Source organism: Gallus gallus, chromosome 5 (assembly GCF_016699485.2).
Source record: "Gallus gallus isolate bGalGal1 chromosome 5, bGalGal1.mat.broiler.GRCg7b, whole genome shotgun sequence".
In the NCBI taxonomy this organism is placed as follows: domain Eukaryota; kingdom Metazoa; phylum Chordata; class Aves; order Galliformes; family Phasianidae; genus Gallus; species Gallus gallus.
The window spans coordinates 7,261,484-7,281,872 of NC_052536.1; the positions used below are offsets into that span (position 1 = coordinate 7,261,484).

General features: G+C 46.2%; 1 protein-coding gene across 12 annotated transcripts in view; it reads right to left on the reverse strand.

Moving 5' to 3' along the window:
• ARNTL (aryl hydrocarbon receptor nuclear translocator like) overlaps positions 1 to 17,027 on the reverse strand; it is a 44,790-nt gene extending 27,763 nt beyond the window's left edge. For 3 of the 12 annotated variants that reach the window (NM_001397676.1, NM_001001463.3, NM_001397677.1), the window contains exon 1: positions 16,826 to 16,963. The gene's annotated coding sequence lies outside the window, so the exon portion shown is untranslated. Of the gene's footprint in view, positions 1 to 2,067; positions 2,402 to 5,115; positions 8,439 to 14,260; positions 15,716 to 16,160; positions 16,964 to 16,992 lie in introns of those variants that run through there. The other 9 variants (NM_001397675.1, XM_046941346.1, XM_046941354.1 and 6 more) reach the window with 8 other exon arrangements.
• Between the last annotated feature and the right edge of the window lie 3,362 nt (positions 17,028 to 20,389).

A 20,389-nucleotide genomic window follows, 5' to 3' on the forward strand; every position in this document is an offset into this window, starting at 1 on the left:
AACAAAATGTCTCATCTTGTGCTGCAATGTGCAGTCAGCTTCAAAGTAGAATTCTTTAAACAACCAGAAAGTCTTCCTTAGGAGGACTGCACACAGCCTGGACTGACATTTCCAGAGCAGGAGCAGCATACAAGGTAAGCTACTCAACTCACTTCTCATGTTTACACAGGCAGTGGGAATTTACAAATCAGTGCATCTTTAACACACAACTGGGAATGCCTGGTTTGTGCTTGTAGTCCAAGAGGTGCAGCTTTCCGTTCTAAGACTTCATCTCACTCCTACAAACAAGAACTGCTTTGCTGCAGAGAAATGCTTTAGGCACAGGTTTCAAAGATGTCTTCACTCTTCATCTACACAACATGAATATGCTGCGTTTCCAGCGGCTAAATATATGCCTTTTAATTTAGAGCTCACGAGTGTCACAAAGCCCAACTGCTCATTTTAACTGTTGCAACGTCCTTGATATGCTCTGAGCAAGTTGAAGTTTTCCTTCCCGTGGCTAAGCCAAGCTCCTGCATCCCCAGGTTGGCAACTATTCTGCCTGCAGTGCATCATCTCTCAAGTTGCCTCTGGCAGGGAAGCAAAATCCTTTAATGCAAAGTTGTAAGAAATGTGTCTTCTGAAGGGTCTCTTGCAGAGCCTCTATGGTAGCAAAGCACCATTTCAGCACTGTTAGCTGCCCCAGCTTCCAATCTCACAATCTGGCTGTGTGCTTTTGCCAGGCTCTCATTTTCTTCTTCCCTCTTCACACTGGAGGATTATTAGCATCAAAATTAGACAATACATTCGAGTTCCTGCGTGACTAATACTACCTATGTAATATTTCTTCTTCTTGACTTTTAAAGTTCATGCATTCAGGGATGTCAGCCATTTTTCAGTTTAACAGGCTGAACTGCCAAACACTTTGAGTCTCTCAAGTGCAGTAAGGTGACAAACCTAGTTTCCTGCAGCTTCTTTTGGTTTGGATCACCTGGTCCAAATGCTGTTACACAGACTGCTTACAGCTGACTCTGTTTTCTATTATTACTACTACAAACCTAAATGCACCAGGCATGCACAAGAGCTCTCCTCCAGTGACCTACTGCCAAACAAATAGGAACTCATGGAAAAGAACGGGTCTCAACCAAACAGGTTGAGAATCTTCATATCTTCAGGGGATGAAGCACAGAAATGAAAGGGCCAAAATATCACTAAAAGGAGGGTATACACGTGCTATATTTCTACCTTACACCTTCACTTCCAGCTTTGTCACGGACCCTTTGGTCCTTCTAAATTCCATCTCCGACTGGAAGTAACCTTCCCTGCTCTCAGCACCCTGCCAGCCTGACAAAGAAAAGCTGACAGGCTGTCAGTTTCCCTTTGGTCCTAAAGAAAGCCCTGGGAAAAGCAAGATATTCTCAGCCTGCCTGAAACCAAGCTGAGGGTATTCCCCGCTCAGCTGCTTCCTCCAGCACACGCATCTCTGAGCTCTATTTTTCCCTACTGGTTTATTGAAAGCTTTTTTTAACTCAGCTTTATGCAAAATCAGCTGTCAAACATATATATATGCCAGACCCATACGGACATCAATACTTCTTCCTTCTGACTACCTCGGTACTATATTAGAGGCCCAGCTTCATTTTTGTCCTCCCACCGTTTTCGGGATAGGAAGGCATCACGGCTGTTTGTGAAGTGCATGAGTAGGTAACTTCCAAAGGGAAAGAAAACTGCAGGAAAACATGCAACAGCATATCTAGTATTACGTTATATGTGCAAATGGAGAAGTTTCCAAGTTAGGATGATTCACAAAATCCCATTTTTAAGAAAATAACCCCCCACACACACGCACAGTTGTGCAAACGGCCCCAGCTTCTTGTCCTGCCTGGAGTGCCTTCGATTTACGGGGAGCAACAAGAAGCACTGACACAAATGAGAAACCTACCGGTTTCAGTTTGAAGTCACACAGTTTACAAGCGAAACCCATAGCCAAACAGTAAAAACAGACAGCACAACAATTCAGCACTTGCACGTCTTCTGGAAAACATGCAAAGACACGACCATAAAAAAAGAAGAAAAAGATGCACATACCATTTCCAGTCGCGCTCCGTGCTTCAAAAACAATCGCCTCCCGCGTGCCTAAAATCCCATTTTTTAAGTAAGTGATCTGCTGCTAACACTGAGAAAGGCAGCATCTCAAAGTTATGACAGCTCACGCTGTGGCATTATCCAACACTCCGCTCTTCGGAGAGATTCACAAAAAGCAGTTTCGAAGCGCAGCGACAGCGAGCACTGAGAAGTAGGGCAAGTTCCCAGCACCTCCCGAGGGCCGGCACTGACACTGCTACACTGCATCCGGAGCAGAATGGCTGTACTGAAAGCTGCCTGTTCAGCTGCCCAAGCAAGAGCAGTGCTGCCACAGCACAGGGCAAGCACGACTGCAGGGTAGCTTCTTCTCACGCTTCCAGTGGATTCAAGTGGCTGAGGAGCCAAAATGACAATTCAAAGTCCTTTAATGGGACATCAGCAGTAAAGCCAGATGTGTCATCATGCCCTATACTGGATGGGTAAATGATACAGTCTAGGCTGGCTCCTCGCAGCACCACCTTTTTGTGTTTCCTTCTCTCTCACTTGGATGAATTGGAATTCCTGTGCAATGGGACACACCACGGAGGTGAAACCCAGGCGCCCTACAGTGTGCATCTCACTCAAGCCAGCGACCAGGAAAGTTCGGCTTCTCAAGCTTCAGATACCACAGCGCTCAAAGCATGGCTCAGATGAGCAAATCAAGCAGAATATTTCTTGTCTTCTATGATGATGCCCAGAGTGGTGATTACTTTGTTAAAAGCTATGCGGGTTGGAAAAAGTTGTTATCTGTCTAGCCCAGGATAAGCATGAGATAACAAAATCCTCACAGCAGTCTTACAGAACAGCTGACCTAACATCTTACTGCCATAGAAAGGGTGGGTCACTCCTTCCTTCTCTTCCTTGTCACTCTTCCCCCACATTTCCCTTTAGTCCCCTGGTACAGCCTTTGCACGGTCCCCAGAGCCTTTCTGCACAACGTGCCCAATCTATCTGCTCATTGGGCTGAAAAACAGCTCGACAGTGAGCACAGGCTTCTGCGAGGTTAGCAAGCTGCACCATCTTACTCAAACAGTGGGTGATACCCTGAACTCATGCAAAGCCAGGGGGTGGGACATGACAGTTCTGCCCTTCCTGTCTCCTGTCAATTTCAACAGCGGCGAGTTGTTCAAATATCCGTGCTATGTGCTTCAATCCCACTTGCAGCTTACCCACAGCAGGATTTGCTTCCGGATCTTCTACTAACCCACACCTGCACCGAGACTGCTTCAGGAGCTTCTCCTTTTGTGAGTGACAAGTTATGAATATACAGGCATGCTAGAAGAGGCTTCCTAGCCACTCTGTATTCATTGCTCTAGTGAGGGTACAGATCTTATTTTCCGGAGGAAGGCATGAAGGCAATAGGAAAGCCCTTGGCAGAAATTGCTGACGAACCACATTCCTTTTTTGTGCGTCTGTACATTAATGCTGATGTTGGGAAGAAGCGACGTTCAGTTGCCAGAGATACATCTAAGACTTGTATTTTTCCAGGCAGGGTTTAAAGCCTGCAATTTCTACTTTAAAGTAAAGGTCAAGTCTGAATGCGTACTTTTGCATTACAACCAGAACTGAAAAAGCATTTTTAAATGGTTGTTGTGTGTAGAACAGTCTCACGCTACCAAATCAAGGCAGCCCTTCATAAAGGCAGGGCAATGATCAGGGAACACCAGGAATTCACTGATGGGGGTCCCTACACTACACAGACGTCATGCACATTAAAGACGAAAATAATCCTGCCAACAGCAAAAATGGGTAGAAGAGAAAGAAACCTTGTTCAGAAAAAAACCCAGAACAAAAGTCACTGTGTCATCTTCTTGTTTGCTTTCCAGTTGCTGTTGTTTGGGTCAAACACTATGAACCCACCCCAAGGAGCAGCAGCTCCTTCCCCTGAGACAAAGAAGGCAAACCACACAGAGGAAGCAGACCCCCAACTAACAGCTGCAAGCAGAAGTTTCTCCAACTCATTGCTGTATTCCAGAATAAAATATTCCACCATGTCCACAGCCCGGTCCCGCGGGACCCAGGAAGGCACACCAGGCAGTCCAAATTCCTTCACAGAAAGTTTAAGTAGGTTTAGATGATGTTATTTCCGCAGGTAGGCTTGTGCCAAACGTTAATAATGCAGTCCCTTAGTTACCACTTACAAATGCTCATAATTATTTACAGCTCCTGAACAGTACGGAGGATGACTTGGATACCATCCAGTAAACCTACAGCAATTACATTTATTAGAAAATGGAAAACTTTCCAGTTTCACTCAGTAACAAAAAGATAGGCATTGGTTTCTATACAGGGAATAATCAAGCAAGCTTGTGCTTCAGCTTAGAAAACTGACAAGACCAAGATCTACAAAATCATCAGATGTCACAGGGACAGACAAAACTTGGTTGATAGCCCAAAAACAACGCTGCTCTTCGCACACGGGGTGGGAGGCCACGGGAACTCCTCACCAAGTAACATGAAGGCTAAAAGTTCATGTGGTTTCCCACAGGGGCTAAGGCCAGCTCATGGAAAGTGTACAGTATGCAAAGTTCACAAAAAGCTTTCCTAGGTCAGGCTGAAGTCAGCCAACATACAGTTATCAGCAGCAGATCAATTAATATCAGGTAGAAGGGACGCATGTAGAAGTCATTAGGCACAAAGTGCCCAAACCAAACACTCAGGATGGCCGTCTCGTTCTTAACTAAGCTAAGCCCTCAGTTACTACACTGCTCTTCACCGAAGTCTTCCCAGCATTATTAACTGAAATTTCAAATCACTGACTACAGCTCATGATTCTCTTGTAAGGAGGCCAAAGGGGCCAGTGAAATAAGGAAACCTACTAATAACGGGTGCAGAAAACAGACAGAAGTGCTTAGAATAGAAAAGAATGCCATCCTCCAGACCACCTACTACTCACCAGGCACAAGCATTTCTGCCTTTTTTCAGAGGTCTACTTTTCTGCAATGTTGACTTCAGCATATGATCTGGCGTCCTGTGTTTCAGCTTGCCCCACTTCACTAGAGAAATACATACCTTTATTGTATGCATTTTTGCCTCAATCGCCCATCTGGTGCTCCACTGGAATGTTTTTAAGGATATCTGCTAAAGCTCCATCAGCTATCTCTGACGGGTTCTGTTTCCTTCACTTTTATTTCCACCCTTCTAACTAGAAGTTGCCCTGTAAAAAGATTACAAGAGCCTTTATAGATGTTCTTCTCTGCTGCAAGTCTTTCTTGGCCTCCATCTCACTTACAGCATGGTCAAAGCTGTGTCCTCCTCAGCTCTCTTCTGCTTACAAACATAGCAGCTTAGAGAAAAGTACATACGTTTTATCTTAACATTCCCTGCCAATTTGCTCAGATTTGTTTCCTTGCACGATCATGTATTCCAGTCTCCTCTGCAGTAGGACACAAACAACCTCATTTGCTATTTTATAAAACGAACTGATACGCTGTAATTCGGGCCAAAGTTCATTCTAGAAAGATATCCCTGATCAACTGACAGCTTGCAAGAATCTATTACCCTCCTCCCATCTTTGCTGTTTCAAAGCTCAGTTCCTCTTCTTCACAACTTCCAGCTTTTCTAGCCTGTACTTGAGTAGGTCACCTACCAGCTACTGACCCTCACTCCATTCTGTCCTTCCAGGTAACCCTACCGGTTACCATCAACCACATCATCAACCAAATGACAAATTCCATGAATTGCTTTTTCTTCCTTCAGCTGAACTCTGTCGTGTTTCTTTAATCTCCCATTGTAAGGCTGTATTTGCAGAACACAGTTCACCCCTTGAGCACTTTTCACTTTTCTATAAACACTTCCTGAAGTATAGGGGAGTATTAAAGTTAGGACAAATTTAATATCACACATAAAGAGATTAAGTCATGTTAATTTGTCCACTTCTCTGTAACACTGCACTGGGAACAGTCCGTCAGTTAAATTTTCCCATTCACTTCAACAAAACAAGCTTTCTGAGACACACTACATACTCTAATTGCAATACACAAACATAAAACTGCTTGGCAACTACTTAGAAATGGCGTATGTATTTCTTAAGCAAGATCTTATCAAACGACACGGGCTATTGGGAATGACAATTAAACAGACCGACCTGCTCCGCTTGGCTCTCTCACCAGTAAGAGCATCTTCCACCAGCATATGATTACTAAGGATCCTGAACAGAGTAACATTAAGGACGAGCCCGGGTGGAAATTGCCAGAAACAATGCTACTAAACAATGCTTGCTTAGATCGGAGAGTGAACCAGCTAACTAGTTTAGTTAATATGGGGCTACATGGACGTTCAGCAGTGCAGCACAGACCTCTCTCTGAGGGATTCATGCGACACAACTCTTACATTTCTCATTAGAAGTTGCAAACCTAAACATTTCAACCTTTGTAACTGAGAGGGTGACTGCAAGAGATGTTAACCCCCTAGCTTCACCTTTCAGCTGTGTGCTCCTTCACTCAATCCCGTAGTGAACTACTCAAAGATCCAGAAGAGATTTAGACTAAACCTGTCAAAAAAAAAACCCCAAGATAATCATAATTTTGAATACATCACAGTAAGATGACTCAGGGAGTCAAACAAGTACCAGCCCTGTACACAGAAGAAGAAGAGATAATGAGCTAACCAGCAAAGGTATACAGTGCTTGCTACAGCAAACCAATATCTGAATATGAGAATAAAAGGGTTAATTTATAGAGGGACGTTCAGCAAGAATAGGCCTACAGAGCCCACCATGTAATAGAGGTATGAAGGAGAATCTGGAAAATGGTACTTATTTAGTTTGTGAAATGCTGCTTTGAATAAGTTTACTCTTTTTTTTGGAAGGCTCTTTTTATCCACATCCAAGTTAAAACAAATCAAGCTCTGCTACGTAGGAGCAGAGTCCTGACGGAGTCTGTATAAACACTATACAGCACTGGTTAAAGATATGCCGCTCTGTATTAGGATGATATGTAAAAACATTAAAATACAATTCTACTGAGATATCTGATGTTTGCATACTGAGAAGTGGAAATATGAAAACTACAAAGACAAGCAAAGAGCAATGCAGGCAGCCAGCAGGGACTAATTGGCCACACTTTTTTAAGAGTGGAAGACAGTGATTAGATCAGATGTGGAAATGATTCTGATGAGTGCATTTTTGGAAAGATGTGTGGAAAATACAGGATGATTTAAGAGAAACTTGCGTGCTACTGCCAAAAAAAAACGACTCAGCCAAATGAGATCACTGGGAGGAGTTTTATCTGAAGGTAGAGAACTGTGGTGCTACACTACAACATGCAATCACACTTGCTAGAAATGAAAAATAAAGTTCACTGTATTTATCCCTAATGTTTCTTCTTTAAGTAGAAACCCGCTAGTCCATTTAGGTTCCTCCCTGAAAGATCTTCATCTGCTTCCTGGGCATCTCTGAACCCCACCTGCCAGCTGCTTCTACAGGCACACTTGAGAACTTGCACCAATATTACGCCCTGACTTGGATGCCAACACACCATCGTTCCAAAACGTCTTCACAAAGCATTCACCAACAAAAGCAAAGTGCTCACAGAACGGAGAGAAAAGAGACAGAACAACCACACACAGGCAGCTTCCAGAGGAGAAAATACATATATGTATGTTTAAATAAAATCGGAGAGCAGTCACCACACTTCTTGAAGTCACCAAACCGAAGTTAGCAGAAAAACACAAGAATGGTTTTCGCTCACAAATAACAGAAACCAGTACTTGTCCACGTTTGCCAGGGAACACCATCATTTCAGTATGTTTAGGGCTAGAGGGAATTAGCAAGCCACAGAAATATCCTAAAAGAGGAAGACAAGTCAGATGACAGAACATTTGTTTAAAAAAAAATACAAAGCATGCATCTGAAAGCTGTGCCAAAGCAAGTCGATTAAACAAGATTTCCAGCGCATCAGAAATGAATCCATGGAGGCTCAAGTACTCTTGCCTGAGAGAATCCCATTCCAGAAGGCACATTTATTTTGCCTGAAATGCAGCTGGAACTCTCCTAGATCAACGTAAGAGTTTAAGGGAACCTCAAAAGTCTTGTATGGGTGGATAACAATCAGTTCACCCAGAGACAGAAGGTCTTCAGTATTCTACAGTGTTAATTAGGTCTCTAATGAGGTATCAGTAGGCATTTTTTCCTTCCTTTTTTGTTGAATGGAGGATTTTTTGGCCCAGCTGCTTTCTGAGATGTTCACTGCTTGGTCTTTACCAGTGCTCATATGCCCTAGGAATGAAAAAAAGGTCACTAATTTAAGTAGCAGGCACAGATTCTCTCACTGTCTGCTGACTTACAGCTTTCTGTAGTTTGCACTTCCATTCCAAATTAGGTTCAAAAATGGTAGTACATCTTTTTTTGAAAGTGTACACCACAGCCAAAACAGAAAACAGATTTTCAAGTTATAATTCTTTTGCAGGGCTATCTCATAATTTCATTAAGAGTACTTCTTTAAATGGAAGCCTGAGCAAGTGGCTTCCAGAAAGCAGAGCATAGAGATGAAGTGATAGCAAGATGAGATCCGTGCCAACTTGGAGAATCATTCTTCAACAGCCAGCCCAGACTTTTTTTTTATCAAAGCAGACAGCTCCCCATCCCCAAAGGGCACAGAGGTGTGTGCAATTAGCCTGCTGAAGTCCAAACCATGCATCATCTTGGACAAAAAGAAAATCATCTTCCTTTTAGCCCCATCCCAATATTGCATTTCTTCCAGATTGCCTGGCAAGCCTAACTAGAGACATTGCTGGGTCTCTGTCATTTTTAAATAAATTACCAGTTTGACAACAAGTTGGACATGTGAGTACTCAGCACCGGTAGAGTCACGCGATTGTGCTGAATGAACTCCTGAGAGATTTGTGTATCTTAAACATTTCTATATTTGTTCATCTGGAAACCCAGAAGAATGAGAGCCAGTTAGGGGAAAGGCAAAACAGTCAGAGGTCAAGCTGAATTACTATTTCTCATTATAAGAATATTTTTTTAATGGCAGAGCAGTGCAAAGCTCCACCATGTAGCTCCAGAGATATAAGTAAGAAGTGACCCTTAGGCCTACTCATCTAGAGAACTGTGCCGTCTCCTAGCCTACAAAGGCACAAGTGGTTCTGAAGCCACAAAGTGTACAGTACCAGTGAGCTGAGTAATCTGAGACCAGTCTTTAGGTGGGGTCAGGAACTATCTTTGAGTCAAATCAGATTCCCCCAGTCAGTATACTTGCTCAAACACGTGCCAGCACAGAGCAGAGAGACAGAATGCAAGGATGGAGATAGAATCATTAAGGCTGGAAAAGACCTCTATGATCATCTAGTCCAAGTGCCAACCCATCACCACCATACCCACTAAACCACATCCCTCAGTGCCACATCTACACGTTCCTCAAACATCTCTGGAGATGGTGATTCCACCACTTCCCTAGGCATTCTGGTCCAATGCAATAAAGCTTAGCCAGGGGAGGAGATGGATTGCCTTTGTCAGTAGCAATCCAACACAAATGATCATCAAAGTTACAGTACAAGTACATCCAGCTGCCTATGGATGTGACAAAGGATTCACGGCCTGTAGGGACCTACAGAACAAACTGCTGGGCACCAAAAGCTGACAATCTTTCTTTGACCATAGGTTTCTAACTTCTCTATTGAGCAAGTAACAGAGCACAACCTCGGTGATCACAGAATCACAGAGTATCCCGAGTTGGAAGGGGCCCAATAAGGATTATCAAGTTCAACTGCACTGAACAGTGGCATTTCCCACACAGGTCCATGAAAGATTCCAAATATACATACACTGGTGGTTAGTTTTCTTGATTTCTGGACTGGGGCCATACGAGTATAACAATGTTCTAAAGTTTGTTGAGAACACAGTGTTGATATTGGCATTTCTTTTTTAAACTCACGGAATTAATTTCATCTATAACAAGCCAACTTCAAACCTAAATGCAAGGATTACATGGCATGGCTTGGCAACATAATATATTGGAATAGGTGACAGAGGAATAGATAGGCAAGTTTGCTGATGATACAAAGCTGGGAGGAGTGGCTGACACACCAGAAAGCTGTGCTGCCATTCAACAAGACCTGGACAGACTGGAGAGCTGGGCAGGGAGGAACCTGATCAAGTTCTACAAGAGCAAGAGTAGAGTCCTGCACGTGGGGAGGAACAACTGCATGCGTCAGTACAGGTTAGGGGCTGACCTGCTGGAGAGGAGCTCTGCAGAAAAGGACTTGGGTGTTCCCGTGGATGGCAGGTTGGCCACGAGCCAGCAGTGTGCCCTTGTGGCCAAGAAGACCAATGGGATCCTGGGGTGCATCACAAAGAGCGTGGCCAGCAGGTCAAGGAAGGTGATCCTCCCCCTCTACTCTGCCCTGGTGAGACCACATTCAGAATACTGTGTCCAGTTCTGGGCTCCCCAGCTCAAAAAAGACAGGGATCTCCTAGAAGAATTCCTGCAGAGGACCACAAAGATGATTAAGGGCCTGGAGCATCTGCTGTATGAGGAAAGGCTGAGTAACCTGGGTCTGTTCAGCCTGGGGAATAGAAGACTGAGAGGAGATCTGATAAACGTTTATAAACATCTAAAGGAAGTTGGGAGGCAAATGGATGAGGCCAGGTTCTTCTCGGTGGTGTGTAGCGACAGGACAAGGAGTAATGGCCTGAAACTTGAACACAGGAAGTTCGATACAAACATGCAGAAGGGCTTCTTTACTGCAAGGGTGCCAGAGCACTGGAACAGGCTGCCCAGAGAGGCGGTGGAGTCTCCTACGGAGATATTCAAGACCTGTCTGTATGCTGACCTGTGTGACCTATTGTAGGGTACCTGCTTTAGCAGGGGAGTTGGACTCAGTGATCTCTTGAGGTCCCTTGTTGCAACTCCTGCAATTCTGTGACTCTGTTATTCCTGTTTCCAAGTAAACAATTCTAAAACCACAAACTGAAAAACCTGACATTGGCAAAACAAGGTCAGAAAATGCATTCAAACACAAACCTCAAAGACTAACGTCTGTTGGTTGGTTTTTGTGTTTGCTGGGGAGGGTTTTTTTGTAATATATTCTGATGGTAGATTTCATCTCTGAGAGATGACTAGGGCATTCAAGTCTATAGGCAAAACAAATAGTACTTTAACAGGTGGAGCACAAATGGTAAGTCATGGCTTGAAGCAGTGATTGAGCACCTGGTGGGAAGGCAGGGCCAACCCAGGGGAGCTCAGCTGCATGCAGTGCATCTGAGTGACCAGAAGGGCTGGAGCCAGGATCCACCCTTTCCCAGACCTCATTTAAGGGTCGGCAGTGGAGGTGAGGGCATCTTGCTGGAGATCCCTGTGTACCTGAAGCCTTCTGCAGGTAAGCAACTTCTTTCCTTTATTTCTGTGCCCGCAGCTGTTGTATTTGAGTAAATCCTCACTTACCACAGACAAGGGCCTTACTACTCTGCTGTCATTGCTGCATTTTCCATCACGTTACAACAGGTTATACTACAACTAATACAACAAGAGTCAAACTGCAACTTAAAGTCCCGACCTCAGGAGGATTTAAAATTTAGTTACCAAAGACTCTTGAATGAAGGGCAAAAAAATATAAGTAGAACTTGAGCCAAAACCATTCTGCTACACTCTCAACACAACTACAATGCACAATGAAAGATACAAGACTTACTACCTTTTAATACGTATTTTTATTTCAGATTAGAAGGGAAGTCCTGAATTTCTTAAGGGTCTGTGAAAAAAATCCCTTTGTTACTAAAAAATGTATTCATAACAAAACAGAAACAAAACAGATCAAAGGAACAGTGAAAAAAGTTCTGAAGACAGAAACAACATCTTCAAAAAAACTAAAAGCAAACTATATTAGGTTCATTTTCTCCTGCCTTTTTGATGTACATCCACACTCTGTCCATTACTACTGTGCAGTGCAGCTCTATTTGGCAGATTCTGCCAAGTTCTTTCAGATCCTGTTGGTTTTGTGTAAGACAAAGTTGAAAAGGCAAAGCCACCTCTGCGCAAGTTTCCAAGGTAGAGAATACTTCAGACCAAGAATAATATTGGATTGAGTCCTCTGGTAGTTTTATTTCATTCTCCCCCAAAACTTAAATGAGTAAGACTAACTTCAGAGTTTTCTGGATAGTCTTTTATCAGGGCCACGTGCAGTCCTTAAAATACATGGATTCCACTGATATGCTGTCAACTGAGATAAGAATTAAGACAAGCCAATGCAACTGCATTAGCATATATGACTTGCTATAAAATGCCTTCCTATTAAAGTGATTTGAGAGACACGATGCCAATACACACTGCTTAGGAACAGCCAAACATATCCTCCCTAGAGCTGCAGCAACTGCTCACTGGGAGATACATTTCTGTCACAGCCTCACCAAGTAAGAGCCATTGAGGATTTAGTGGTATGTTTGCTCTTCCCTCTATGCAAGGTGCTGCTAAATTGCCTTGTATCTGTGAAAAATGTAAGCCTACTAACATTTGTAAGGAAAACATTGTCAAAACAAACATGAGAACTACAACCATCTTCCTCAAACGCCGACATTCATATGAATGGGTTTCTTTTTAAGTGAGTAGAGAATGTAAACATCTCACACCACAAGAAACGTGGCACGTCACTTCACCATTCCAAATCCTGCCAGCGATATCTCTTGCTCTATAAGTAGCCCACTGGCACCATTCCTACAGAAGGCCAATCTACAAAGCCACAGCGTGGCATCAGCTCAGGGTCACAAGCTGTTCTGACACCAGCAGCTGACCTAGAAGGGTGTCTGACATCAGAGACATTGAATAACAGCTTCTCAAATGGCAGGAGACTGAAAAGGTTACAAACTCTGCATGCGTTGGCTAAGAAATATCTTTCTGCAGCTGCAGAACTGAACATGGAGAAAGGTGAATTCTAGCAGGCTGTAAGGGGTAAGGAACACGGCCGGTCCTTCACTGTACAAGCAGAGAAGGCACTATCAGCCAGCTCTTGAATGGAATTAAACCACACAAGTACAACAAGAATTTTAGTAACAGCTAAAACAAGTTCAAAATAACATCGAATGCAACAGAAAACGCTGATCTTCTCTGGGACAAAGACTGAAATGCCGGGCTATTTTTCAGATAATGAATATTCCAGACTACCAGAGCCAGAAGGTGCTGTTTTGATCTGCATTCTTCTGCAGACTGGATTAAAAAAAGAAATTATATTTCTCAACATCTGGTGAAAGATCAGGTTTCCAAGGAGATGAAGTCTGGGCCTTGGCTAAGTAGCCTCACTGCATTTTTTCCAATGAACTTAGGTAAAAAAAACCCAACACAGGTGCAAGATGGAGCTCATGCAAGTGAGCCATCCACCTTATTCAGCCAATAATGAAGGTCTACCAAATATATACCACGGGTTTTCTGACAGTGTGCAAAGCGATTCACTGCTGATTACAAACAATCGGATATTCAAAGCTGAGATCGCTTCTTGCCACACCACCAAAACCAATGTATCTTCACACAAAACTTATATTGGCTTTCTAAATAACACACCAACTCTTCAAAGGAGAAGTAATTTCATTTCATCAGATGCATCGCTCTGTGCTCTGGTTCAGCCTGGTGTGTTACACGCGTTAACCACGGGAACGTGCAGAATTTACACACACACTTCTCACTTTGTTTTGCTGCTGCTTAAACTCTGCAAGAGACCACCTTGCATTTTGTTCAGCTAAACCTGGAGCATTTTGTGATACATAATTCTGTGATATATAATGCAAGACAACCAGAGCAAACCTCTGCTCTGTGTTTTCAGCCCACTACTGAAACCTACAGCATCCCTTACAAACACTGAAAAACCCACTAAAAGCCTCTCCAATGCTTTTAAAGAAGGTGCAACAACTCCTTATTTGCTTCTTTAAGCACCTCCGAAGCACAGACCCTGACTTCCACAGACTGAGCAGAGATTTCAGAACCTAACTGCAAAGGTCAGTGCTCGGTTTGCTGAGCTCAGTACTGCATTCATCTAAATCATTATTTTAGTCTCAAGTTTTCTAAGAATAATAACAAGATGAAAGTTTCAAACCCCATCTAAGGTTGTTCAGGACTGAAACCTTAAGTATTCTTTGTGTTCTGTAATCTTACTGAAAACAAGGAAGCCACACAAGCTTAAAAATATGTACTTATTGTGAGCTTTTATAATTACTGGTGTACACCTTTACCTGTTTTCTGTAGAAGACAACTGTCTTCAGCTTTTCAGAGAACTCTACACTTGCTGACACCGGAGGATATAACGATGCCTTTCACTTCTTTTCTGCTCTTTCAGAAGTACACTATGGGCAAAACTGATGATAAAGGTTCAAAGTCAAAAGCAAAAGTTCTGTTAACTGAAGAAAGCCTCTGAGGGATCCAGCAAACTCAGTGCTTTGGCCTGGCAACTCCATTCCTTCCAGTTCTCCTGTCAAACCGTTAGCACACAGACAACCAGCTCTGTGCTGGAAAGAAAATATTGAAGTTGAGTGTGAAACAGTGCTTATGTATTCATCTAAATTAATTAGCCTACATGTCTCTATGGCTTTCCATTTTGCTTGATTGCAGTTTGCTTTTAGAAATGGTTTCACTCGTGTGCAGCACACAGGCTGCAGCTATCACATCAGGTTTCATCTTTGTCGTCACAGCCTTGGATAGTGATGAGGAACTGTGCATAACAAAGCTCTGCCAAGTAAATCCAATGAACATTCGTTTGTTCCCTTTCCTAGTTTCCCCAAAAACATCTCTGAGAGCGGGTGGGAAAAGAAGCCTTCAATAAGCTGGCCCTACAAACATCACCTTCCTAATACCCCCTTAGCAATTGTCCCCAGGCACAGCAGGTTTCTTGGTGGCTAGCAGTGGCCAGCTATAATGAGGATAGACTATGGACGTGTGCAATACAAAAGAGAACGGAATCATTAAATCACAGAATGGCTTGGGCTAGAAGGAACCTCAAGGATCAAGTTCCAAACCCCCCTGTCATAGGCAGGGTTGCCACCCACTAGATCAAGCACGAGATCAGTCTGCTCAGGGCCCCATCCAACCTGGCCTCGAACACCTCCAGGGACAGAGCATCCACATTCACTTTGGGCAGCCTGTTCCAGCACCTCAGCCTCCTCTCAGTAAAAACTTCCCCCAGTATCTAATGTAAATCTTCCCTCCTTTAGTTTAAAACCATTCCCCCTTGGCTGATCACTATCTACTTGCGTTAAAAGTTGTTTTCCCTCCTGTTCACAAGCTCCCTTTAGATACTGGGAGGCCAGAGTGAGGTCTTCCCACAGCCTTCTCTTCTCCAGACTGATCAAGTCCAGCTCCTCTAGCCTCTGTAGGAGAGGAGCTCCGACCCTTTGACCATCCCTGCAGCCCTCCTCTGGACCCTCTCTAAAAGCTCCACACCATTCCTGCGTTGAGGGCCTCAGACTTGGATGCAACGCTCCATGAAACCGCACTGTCTCCTACTGTTATTTCACAGTCCGTTTCCACGTGGAGACATAAAATCACGAACGGCCACGAGAAGCACCAGCCCACAAAGCCCAGAAGCAGTAAAGGTTTTCCCCTACCGGGCGAATGTGGTTTAAAATACCCAGCTGAGAGCCCTCCAATTTCTGCCAGTTGAAAGAGCTGTTTGCATACTCCCAGAACACAGCGAGCGTGCGTTCTCCGGGGGCAGAGTTTAACTTCAGCCTTCCGCAGGACGCTGAGCACAGAAGCAGCCGGCCGGCAGCACCAGCCAATGGAAACCAACCAGCCTGCCTTCCTCCCCTGCAAACAGCTACAGCCTGGGCACTGCCAGCTGCTCCCAGCTCGAAGTCTTCCTGGTAAAAGAGAACCAAACGGGTACGGGTGGGCGCTTGATTGAACCCACTGGAAAGAAACTGCAGTGAAATTTCCATTTGAACGCCTGCGGACCAAGGTTTGGAAAATAAAATTCTACTCGGAGCCTCTTACAAAGGTTCGATTCGGAAACCGTTTAAAAACGTGAGCAGCGTCAGCCGTTGACCCTTTTCACCTCAGAGACCAAGCAAATATTCAGAAGTCACGACGGGCATCCTCTCCTCGGAAGCACGCAAGCACACCCACTTGTTTCCTCACCGTTATTTCGGAGCGCCAAACCCTTTCCAGAACTGTCACCATCGAGGCACTGGAGTAACAGCAGCCTCAGCCGCTCAGAAGGCAGACGGATTCCCTACATACACACACAGCCGCACGGAAACCCACGCAGCCGCGATCTCGGGAAGACGTTCCCGGCATCCGCGCTCCGAGCGGCTGTTCGGCGGGCAGCGCAGAGCCGTCCCGCAGCTGCCCCGAGCCCGCGCGGCGCGACCGGCCTGCCCTGAGCCGCACGCAGCCCGCGGCCGCTGCCAGCGCTCGGGGCTTCGGCACGCGCGCTCCCGGGGCCCGGCTCTGCCGCAGGGAGCCGGGTTTGCCGCGAGACCCCGGGGCACGAGGGCAGGCGGAGGGATCCGGGCGGGGAAGGGGCACCGCGCCTCACCTCCCTCCTTTTCCCGGCCCGGCCCGGCTCTGCCCTGGGGCCGGCTGCAACCCCGCCGCCTCCGGCTCCAGTCAGGGCGGCCCGCTCCGCCCGCAGCGCCCGCCCGACGGGCGCAGCCCCCAGCCCGGCCCGGTCGCCCCGGGGAAGCCGCTCCCCTCGCCCTGCGGGGGGCGCCGTCCCTTCGCCCGCCCGCCCGGGGCCGCCCGTTAGCGCCTCCTCCCCCCACCCCCCCCACGGCCGCCCACCGCCCGCTGCCGCCGCTCACCGTCAGCGCCGCGCGCCCCCTCGCCGCGCCGCGCCCCGAGGTGGGGGGGGGAGGGGGTCGCCGTCCCTCGGCAACGCGCGGCGCGCTCGGAGCGGCACCCGCCGCAGGCAGCCCCCGTCCCTGACCTACTTTCCGCCTGGCTTGCCACCCAACGGCGCACCACTAACCTACTTTCCAGCCAATGGCACCCTCCTCCGGCCCCGGACCGGACGCGCCCGCCCGCCAACGGGAGAGCGGCTCCCGGGCGGCCTCGTCCAATGGGCGGCCGGCAACGGGGCAACGCCCGCCCTCCTGAGCGGCAGCTAATCCCCGGGCCCTGCCGGCGCGGCAGCCAATCGGAGAGGCGGCCGGGAGTTTTGATTCCGCCCCCCGGCGGCAGGCGCGGAGACCCGGATGTGGTCCCGGCGGCCGTCACAGCCGTCGGTCGCGAGAGACTCTTGCCGCCGCGTCCTCGCGCCGAGGCTTTCCCGCCCTTCTGCATCGCTCGCGCCCTGACGTCACCTCGGGGCGGCGCGGTCAGCGCCGCGTCGTCACCGCGCCCGGCAAGCCGGGTCTCCCCGGCCTCAGAGGCGAGACGAGGGCGTTACGATCCCGCTCCCCTCAGCCTGCCCCGCTGCCTCTGCGCGCACCTCAGCGGCGCTGCACGGCGCACGCGGACCCCGGGCAGCCCTCGCGCGGCGGCGTGCACGGCGCTGCCGTAAGTGCGCGTGCAGCTCCGGGCCGTGCCGTGCCGTGCCGTGCCGTAGCGTTACTCCGCACGTGGAAAGGGCGGCGGTGGAGCATCGCGCGGCCATCTACCGCGGCGCTGGGCGGCTAAATTTAGATAATCCTCACAACAGTGCCGGCGTGCGGAGCGGATGTGTTGCAAGAGGGTAATCGCAGCGAGGCTGCTTTCAAATGCAAACGTGGCCCAAGCGTGGCGATGTTGTTGCTGCACCCGACTAGCATTGCCACACTGTAATTGCCCCAACTTTTCCCGTCCTGTGGTGTCACACCTTCATTTGGTTCGCCTTTACCGACGCACCGCCCCGCAGGAGCTCGGGCTGTGGCGTTATCGCCTCACGGTGCTGCTGCGGTCATCGTGCCGTGAGCTCATCCCGAGCACAGCCCTCTCTGTGGTGTTCCTGTTCACAGAATCATAGGATCGCTCAGGTTGGAAAAGACCTTAAAGATCATCGAGTCCAACCACAACCTAACCATACTGCCCTAACTCTAACAACACTCCGCTAGATCATGTCCCTGAACACCACATCCAAACGGTTTTTAAACACATCCAGGGGTGGTGACTCAACCACCTCCCTGGGGAGCCCATTCCAGTGCTTAACCACCCTTTCTGTAAAGAAGTGTTCCCTAACGTCCAACCTAAACTTGCCTTGGTGCAATTTGAGGCAATTTCCCCTCGTTCTGTCAGCAGCGAGAAGAGACCAACCCTGCTCTGCTTGCAATCACCTTTCAGGTACTGGAAGACAGCAATAAGGTCTCCCCTCAGCCTCCTCTTCCCCAGACTAAACAGCCCCAGTTCCTTCAGTCTCTCCTCGTAGGCCATATTCTCCAAGCTCTTCCCCAGCCTTATTGCCCTTCTTTGGACCTGCTCCAGCACCTCAATGTCCTTTCTGTACCGAGGTGCCCAAAACTGAACACAGTACTCGAGGTGAGGCCTCACCAATGCCGAGCACAGGGCAGGATGACTTCCCTAGTCCTGCTCACCACACCGTTCCTGATACAAGCCAGGATGCCATTGGCCTTCTTGGCCACCTGGGCACGCTGCTGGCTCATATTCAGCCGACTGTCCATCAGTACACCAAGGTCCCTTTCCATCAGGCAGCTTTCCAGCCACTCCTCCCCAAGCCTGGAGTTGGACTAGATGGCCTTTAAAAGTCCATTCCAACACAAACGACTCCATTATTCTGTCATCTTCTTTTAGCAACTATTCTACTGTTCAGATTTGGTTTAGTGCACAGAAGTTCTGGAGGTGGAGAAATCTCCTTGACTACTTCTTTCTTGCAAGTCTTCATAGTTTTCATTGTTGTTTCTACCCACCTGTAGAAATCATCTTCCTGTTGCGTTCAGTCACACACTGTCTGCCTTAATGAGCCCAGTGACTGCTGTAGGGCCTGATGCCAAGAGTAATGATCTTTTGTTATTTCTGTAGAAAAGCAGCTTAGCAGGCCATATGCCATACTTCCCAATAAATGATTGTTTTGAATTGTTTCTATTAATGAGATATTAAAGGAAATAACAGCATCTGGTTAATCAAATTCTGATTTTCAGCATATGATAATGTATACCAATCCTATTCTGCTACATTCTTTAAAAGAAATTTTAGCTTTAAGTTCAGTGCAGGAAAATTCTCTCTGTAGTTTAACAAGGCATTTTATAACTAACTGTTACACCCTTAAAATTTCAAGGGTACAAAGATTATCACCAAAGACCCAAGAAATCACAAGTTGAAGCTTAACGTGAAGTGAGTTCTACAAACACCAGGAAGGAGTTTTCATCACTCTTCCAGCGTGTGTTTATATACTGCAGGAAGAAGAGGTAGGGCTTAGGCGCACAGGTTATGCACAGGTTGGGTGTTTGTGCCATAAAGGGTAATTCTTGAAGAAACACTTGAATCTGAGATGATAGCACAGACTGTGGAATCTGCTAGAAAGATCAGCTCCATCATGTCCTCTGCCCAGGGCACTGTGCACATATGCTTCTATTTCCATAGCAGAAGCATTTACTCGGCAAGTCAATTCTGATATGATTCATTTTCTGAATTTAAGTTGTTTTTAAAGAAGGCAGTAAATTATGCCTTAATCAGGAACTTAGCTGCCTCCTTAACTATATAATAGTGAATGGTCGCACTATGCTTACACGTCAAAATTTGGGCTTATATCGTGCTTCAAATTATGATGTAGAAATGGGAGGAGAGTCTGCTATGTGATGATTGCACTGAAAACTGTGATTATGAACAGACAGTTGGAACAACTAGCCTGTATCTCAACCTATTGATTTTCTCTACCGTATTCATGTTTGAATGCTACAGCACCACTTTCCTAGCCTGAGATTTTTGACTTTGTATCAAGGAGAGTAGGGGTTATGTTCTTTGTTAAACCAAATCTACCTAAAAAATAACAGGGCTTTTTATCAGTGGTTTCACTTTACAATCTGCAATTTTTCCTTCTTTTTTTTTTTTTTAAATCTAGATATCTAGTTACATGCAAAAAGGAGTCTATTTTCTCAAATGATAACCCAAATCCTGCTAGCTTTATTTTCCTTTTCCCCTTCAAACAGTCACTGATAATATCTCTGGAATAACAGCAGATTTTTAAAAGTTCAGAAGTAGCCTGCCAAATTATTTCCTTGATGTTTTAGTTATGTCTTCTCTGAAACATGATTCATAACCCCAATTAGAGATATCAAGGGAGGCACTTATCTGAGTCTTTGGAGCATGGGTTTTTGTAATATAGTTTGGAGATACTAATTTTACATGTTTATTTTTTTAGTGTCTTCAAAAATATGTCCAAGATATGCTGTATGTATTCGCACTTAACTGTGAATGTAGGTATTTTACATCTA